Below are 6,471 nucleotides of genomic sequence, written 5' to 3'. Positions count from 1 at the left end.
TAATACATATCACGTTACGTTCGTTATCTCTTTCGCCAAAATCCGCTACCTAAATATCTCTTATGTCCCTCTACAACATAAAACACTGCTTCAAAATGTGTTCTTCATAGTATACTTTCACAGTATCACAGACTCTTCAAACCAATGCATCCCATTATATGCAATTTGCACAATTAAAGTTCATGTAAAGTAGAGCCAAACCCCACATGGACACGCTTAAATATAGGTTTTACTTTGAAATAACACTGTGTGTAATATGGGTCTGGAGTTTTGGGAGCTGTATAATGAGTACAGAGGTCAGAGTAATTAGTTTGCTTTCGGACATCGATATTTTAAGATGGCCACCAAGAAGTGAGACATGGCTTTAGTCCTTCGTCAATTTTGATAATCAGATTGTGTGACTGGGACTTGGTTTTTGTCCTCTCTTCATTTCAATGAATTGATTAGTGGAAGTTTGAATTTAAGCAGATTCGCATGTTCTTGTACTCGAGCTACACAGAGAGCGACGTTTGGGAAGAGACCGTCAGACTCACGGTAAGAGTGGGACTAGGTTTAGGTATTGTCTTTGGCTTGTAGTATGATAACTGTAAAGACATTTTGGGTAACTGATTTGGCGTGTGAGCATTTGAAATTGAATGGTGGTTGACACTTAGTATGCCAAAGTATGATGTGGCATAGAGTACAGGATTTAACAAATGTTTCAGGCTCGATTTTGGAATATATACATGATTATGACTGTATTAGCCATCACGCTATATGTGGTTTGGCTCTACTTTACATGAACTTTGATTGTGCAAATTGCATATAATAGGATGCATTGGTTTGAAGAGTCTATGATACTGTGAAAGTATATGACTGAGGATACATTTTGAAGCAGAGGATTTATTTGTAACCTTTTATTTTGGCAGAGTTTCCCGGCTGACCAGGAAAGGCGTCATTAAATGCCTATCAAATTACACCCATGTAACTGGCGTAGCGCAATCTGCAAATGCACCACTTTATATCACCTTTCACCTAAAATGCTTCAAGGAGAACTCCTAAATCATTCTAAAAAGCAGTCTTTTAATCCAACGTATTGCCTCAGTCTCACCTTTTTGGAATTATTGGTATGTATTGGTATGTAAAGCAGCCAGTCCCCCAGCCAGGGGTCACTTCCACCCTGGAGTTTCGAAGGTGGAATGAGGAGTAACAGAGCTACTGGACTGGATCTTCTACTGCTGCCAAACATCCTATACAGTAAAGGCAGATGTCCTCTCTGTTCCTGACATTAAGCACCAGTGCAACACAAAGCACATAATAAAGGACATAACCTAGCTTGGTTAATTTTGTATAACTGATGTTTGCGATACGGGTGAAGCAGATCATACGGCTATGGCTTTTTATTTCCCAACTTCCAGATATTATGAATCCAATACAATCCATAGAGAAAATGAAGCAAAAAACCTTGCACTAATGACCTAGTTTTACCACGTCTAAAAATGGGTTTAGGATCTCTGCTGTTTCTCATGGATCCATTTGTTTTCTGTAAAAGATTATAACATCTTCAGAGATACAGTGGACTAGCCTTTTGCCCTTGGTTGTAAGTAGAACGAAGGATGGCACAAAGTCCAACAAGCAGTGCGCAATAAAATTGAGAATAGAAATCAATGCCTGAATAATTCAATCACACTCCAAGATAATTGAATTGCATTTAAACGTGTAATTATTCAAGCATAGTGTTATATTACCGAGTTAGGCCCATGTTCCTTATATTGTCCTAGAAAATAAAGTTTTAGCAGTGACCTTTTTCACACATTCACATGCACGACAATGTTGGATTAATTTCTCTGAAACTACTTTGTTAGTGCATGTAGCTCCGTACAACATCCTATCTACATCCACAGGGCGATAGCGCTATCTATATATCCATAACATCACTAATCTAGTGCGCACATCGAAAGACTGCTTTTTATTATAAATAATAGGCATACCAATAGATTGGTGGAGGAGGCACTTCTACTGATACCGAAGGTCCCTGCATGCTGAGAAATCACCATGTACCGGTCTGACATTCCATGAGGGGTGTCCAACTAGAGACCAAGACAGGGTCCTTCACTCTCTCCCAACAGATAATGGGGTTGGATCATCCCTGGGGGGATTCTTGGCTCTACACCTACACACTTAGAGTAGGGTTCGCATCGTAGGAGTAAGTTAGATTACCATTTTGCATATATGCCTGCATATATCCATTGCCTCAGCACCATGGTAGAAATGTATCTACTGTTTACTCTTTGGGTGCTTGTAATCTCCTTTATTTGCTTCTGTCGCCTAATCATTGCAGCACACGTATTTTATGCAAGAATAATGTTAGTTCAATAAATTGTATTGAAAACGTCCCACTGTGTATTCTCCCTATATTTCTCTGAGAACAAGTGATCATGAGTGCCAGAGCAAAAGGTTCTGTACTGTTTTCACGGTTCCTGAGGAATCAGGGTTGTCATGTTCAGTGGTTGCCAGAAACTGGAAATGTTCACCCCTTGTTAAGTTAGGGAGGCTTGCAGTGGCACTTTAGTTCAACAGATCTCAGACATATCCTGCGGGGGTATCCAGAATCAGTCTAGGCACCAAGCCATTAGTTTAAGTTGTCCAAACAATGCGCAGACCCTATGGATTAGTAAGAACTAGACAACAATAGAGAGATTACTATCCTTGAATATCCCTAGAATATTTTTTTTAATTCTGAATTTAGGAGCTTTCCAACAACACATGAGACTGGAAGAGTGATATCTACAATTTGGGACAAAATGTTGCATTTGTTTTTTAATTAATAGGTTGAACATATGAAACAAGATATCAAACAAATTATAGAGCTACATATTAGAAATTACTATGGATATTGAATTCCCCTAAACAATTTGAGTTGTCATTGCATAGGTGTCCCTTTTAGTAATTACAAGCACAATATTGCTGAAGAATGCTGCCCGAAACTGCTTTTGTTTAATCAAGAACTTAATCAGTGCCACTTTTAAAACTTGCATTATATCGTAAAACTGCCATCCATTTCTCCTCTGTTTGTGGTGATCAGGGAAACAGCAGCAGAGTTACAGTTTAAGGAAACACATGGTGTCTTGGGTGGCTGGTAGATAAGTCTCAGAACTAATGGAGGCAATGAAGCAGAAATATAGGATACACATGTGCCATTTGATCTGCCAGCAGCATTTAAGACCTTCGTCCACCAACCTACAAAAAGCTTCATCAGATTGGTTCATTTGTTTTGTTAGCAATAAAGGCCCAGATTTATTACAGACTTGCGTTTTCCTCACAGGACAGAAGTAGTCGCACGGCAAAGCAAGAATATCTGGGATACACTAAGCCACACAAAGTCACTTTCCATGGCTTTGCATGGTTTAGATAATACAAAGTAACGCAAGGCAGTGCATAGCTCTGCCTGCACTACTTTGCACTTATTAAACCACACAAAGCCATGGAAAGTGACTTTACACATCACACATAGAAAAATGAAAACGCCTTCAATTACTGTTTTTGTGCAGAAAGAGTAGCTTGGCAATTCAGGCTGGACTGTTCCCATGATGCAGAGTCAAGACTGATTCGCATATAGCTGTGTCTAAACTGGGGTGGCAAATTGAGCTAAAGAATGATGATGGATTCAAACCAGATCTGTGACTGGGGGTGAGTGTTTGAAATGTTTCAGAACTCCGTCCATCATCTCTTTGTGTTTGCCTTGTTCGCCCTAAGTTGGCAGGGTATGCCCAGACATGGGTCCCTTGCTCACTTTGCCACTGGATTCAAGCTAGCCTGGCTGATGAGGGCTGTTAGTCCGAAACCGGTCCCAGGATGCTTGGTTCCGGTTCAGGGAAGACATGGCTTGGCAATTCGGGCTGGTCTGTTCCCATGCGGCACAGGGTCAAGACTGATTCGCATATAGCTGTTTCTGAACTGGGGTGGCAAAGTGAGCCAAAGACTTGTGATGGATTCATCCCAGATTTGTGACTGGGGGTGACTGTTTGAAAAGTTTCAGCACTCCGTCCATCATCTCTTTGTGTTTGCCTTGTTCGCCCTAAGTTGGCAGTTTATGCCCAGACGTGGGTCCCTTGCTCACTTTGCCACTGGATTCAAGCTAGCCTGGCTGATGAGGGCTGTTACTCCGAAACCGGTCCCAGGATGCTTGGTTCCGGTCCAGGGAAGACATTGCTTGGCAATTCGGGCTGGACTGTTCCCATGAGGCAAAGAGTCAAGACTGATTCGCATTTAGCTGTTTCTGAACTGTGGTGGCAAATTGAGCTAAAGAATGATGATGGATTCAACCCAGATCTGTGACTGGGGGTGAGTGTTTGAAAAGTTTCAGCACTCCGTCCATCATCTATTTGTGTTTGGCTTGTTCACCCTAAGTTGGCAGGGTATGCCCAGACGTAGGTCCCTTGCTCACATTGCCACTGGATACAAGGTAGCCTGGCTGATGAGTGCTGTTAGTCCGAAACCAGTTCCAGGATGCTTGTTTCCGGTCCAGGGAAGATATGGCTTGGCAATTCGGGCTGAACTGTTCTCATGAGGCACAGGGTCAAGACTGATTCGCATATAGCAGTGTCTGAACTGTGGTGGAAAAGTGAGCTAAAGAATGATGATGGATTCAACCCAGATCTGTGACTGGGGGTGAGTGTTTGAAATGTTTCAGCACTCCGTCCATCATCTCTTTGTGTTTGCCTTGTTCGCCCTAAGTTTGCAGGGTATGCCCAGACTTGGGTCCCTTTCTCACTTTGCCACTGGATTCAAGCTAGCCTGGCTGATGAGGGCTGTTAGTCCGAAACCGGTCCCAGGATGCTGGTTTCCGGCACAGGGAAGACATGGCTTGTCAATTCGGGCTGGACTGTTCCCATGAGGCACAGGGACAAGACTGATTTGCATATAGCTGTGTCTGAACTGGGGTGGCAAAGTGAGCTAAAGAATTATGATGGATTCAACCCAGATCTGTGACTGGGGGTGCGTGTTTGAAACGTTTCAGCACTCCGTCCATCATCTCTTTGTGTTTGCCTTGTTCGCCCTAAGTTGGCAGGGTATGCCCAGACGTGGGTCCCTTGCTCACTTTGCCACTGGATTCAAGCTAGTCTGGCTGATGAGGGCTGTTAGTCAGAAACCGGTCCCAGGATGCTTGTTTCCGGTCCAGGGAAGACATGGCTTGGCAATTCAGGCTGGACTGTTCCCATGAGGCACAGGGTCAAGACTGATTTGCATATAGCTGTGTCTGAACTGGGGTGGCAAAGTGAGCTAAAGAATGATGATGGATTCAACCCAGATCTGTGACTGGGGGTGAGTGTTTGGAAAGTTTCAGCACTCCGTCCATCATCTCTTTGTGTTTGGCTTGCTTTTATATTTATCATCGTTTTACTAATAGTTTTGAGTCGAGTGACCAGCAGCCCAGTTCTGCTGTTGATCAAGGGGCCACATGTTAAGGTCAGGAGTGCGGCATGCAGCCCCCGGGCCGTTCTTTGAGGGTCACTGCCCTAGAGTATCCCGTGTGATCGTACAAGGGCCTGTTAGTCCTGATTACTGATTATCATCAGTGTACAAACATTCTACATTTGCTGACCGTACACTTATGTCAAGCTGGAATGCAGCTGGCTACAGTGGGGCTGCACACCCACTAATGCACCAAATGGAACTGGATACAGATCCCCATTGTGGCAATGGGGGCGCTGCATCAGACATTAAAAAAAACACAGATCTGGCCCCAGAATCATCTGCTTGCTGGCACCACACAGAAAAGCTCAATGTTAACACTACAAGTGGGGTGACGCCAGGTGCCCGGATAACAAAGACAAGAGGCAACTTAAGGTGCCCCCTCCTGGCATTCACGTGGGCACTGTGGGAGACTCCGGATAAGATATAGGCAGGTGACCTGACTTGGTAACGCCTCTGAGACTGGACAGGTGGGGTTTCAGCCAGTAGCGGCTGCTACCGGACCCGGATGGTGGTGCGGGTAGGGTGGAGGGAGAGACAACAACAAAAAATAAACACTTACCTGCAACATCTGGCCGCCGTCTTTCCTCCGTCATCTTTGTTATCTTCCTGCAGTCCCGGCCGGCAGCAGAAAGAGCCTGGGCTTCCAAGCTCCCCTGATCAATCACAATGCTGCAATGCAGCATTGTGATAGGCCTGAGTGTCATGGTTCGACCCTCAGACAGGAAAGGGGAGGTTGTGAATATTCCTCACTAGGCTGTGTAATGCAGCCTGTTGGGGAAGATGCAAAGTTCGCAAGAGGGCCGGCCATGCAGATGTGCGCACTTAGGGAGCGTAAACCACTCCTTCCCCTGCCTCGATAGCCACTGATGAAATAGGAAAACTAAAATGAAAATAACAACAGTTATTATCATTTTATTTTTCATTTTGTTCAGTGGGGCGATGCCACTGGTTTAAGTTTGAATCATCTATCAGCTGAGCCCACCCCTCTATGTAAGAGAGTGTCAAATTTACTAA

The 6,471-nt window shown here is 44.0% G+C and overlaps 1 long non-coding RNA gene across 1 annotated transcript; it reads left to right on the top strand.

The window, feature by feature from the left end:
* Positions 1–437: 437 nt before the first annotated feature.
* Positions 438–2,375, top strand: LOC146860245 (uncharacterized). The gene is made up of 2 exons (XR_014979121.1): positions 438–534; positions 909–2,375. It is a non-coding gene; the product is annotated as an uncharacterized LOC146860245 (long non-coding RNA).
* The last annotated feature ends 4,096 nt before the right edge of the window (positions 2,376–6,471 follow it).

This window comes from Triturus cristatus, chromosome 3_1 (genome assembly GCF_964204655.1).
Source record: "Triturus cristatus chromosome 3_1, aTriCri1.1, whole genome shotgun sequence".
In the NCBI taxonomy this organism is placed as follows: domain Eukaryota; kingdom Metazoa; phylum Chordata; class Amphibia; order Caudata; family Salamandridae; genus Triturus; species Triturus cristatus.
Note: the sequence above shows the minus strand (reverse complement) of the source record. Positions and strands in the feature narration are given on the sequence as shown.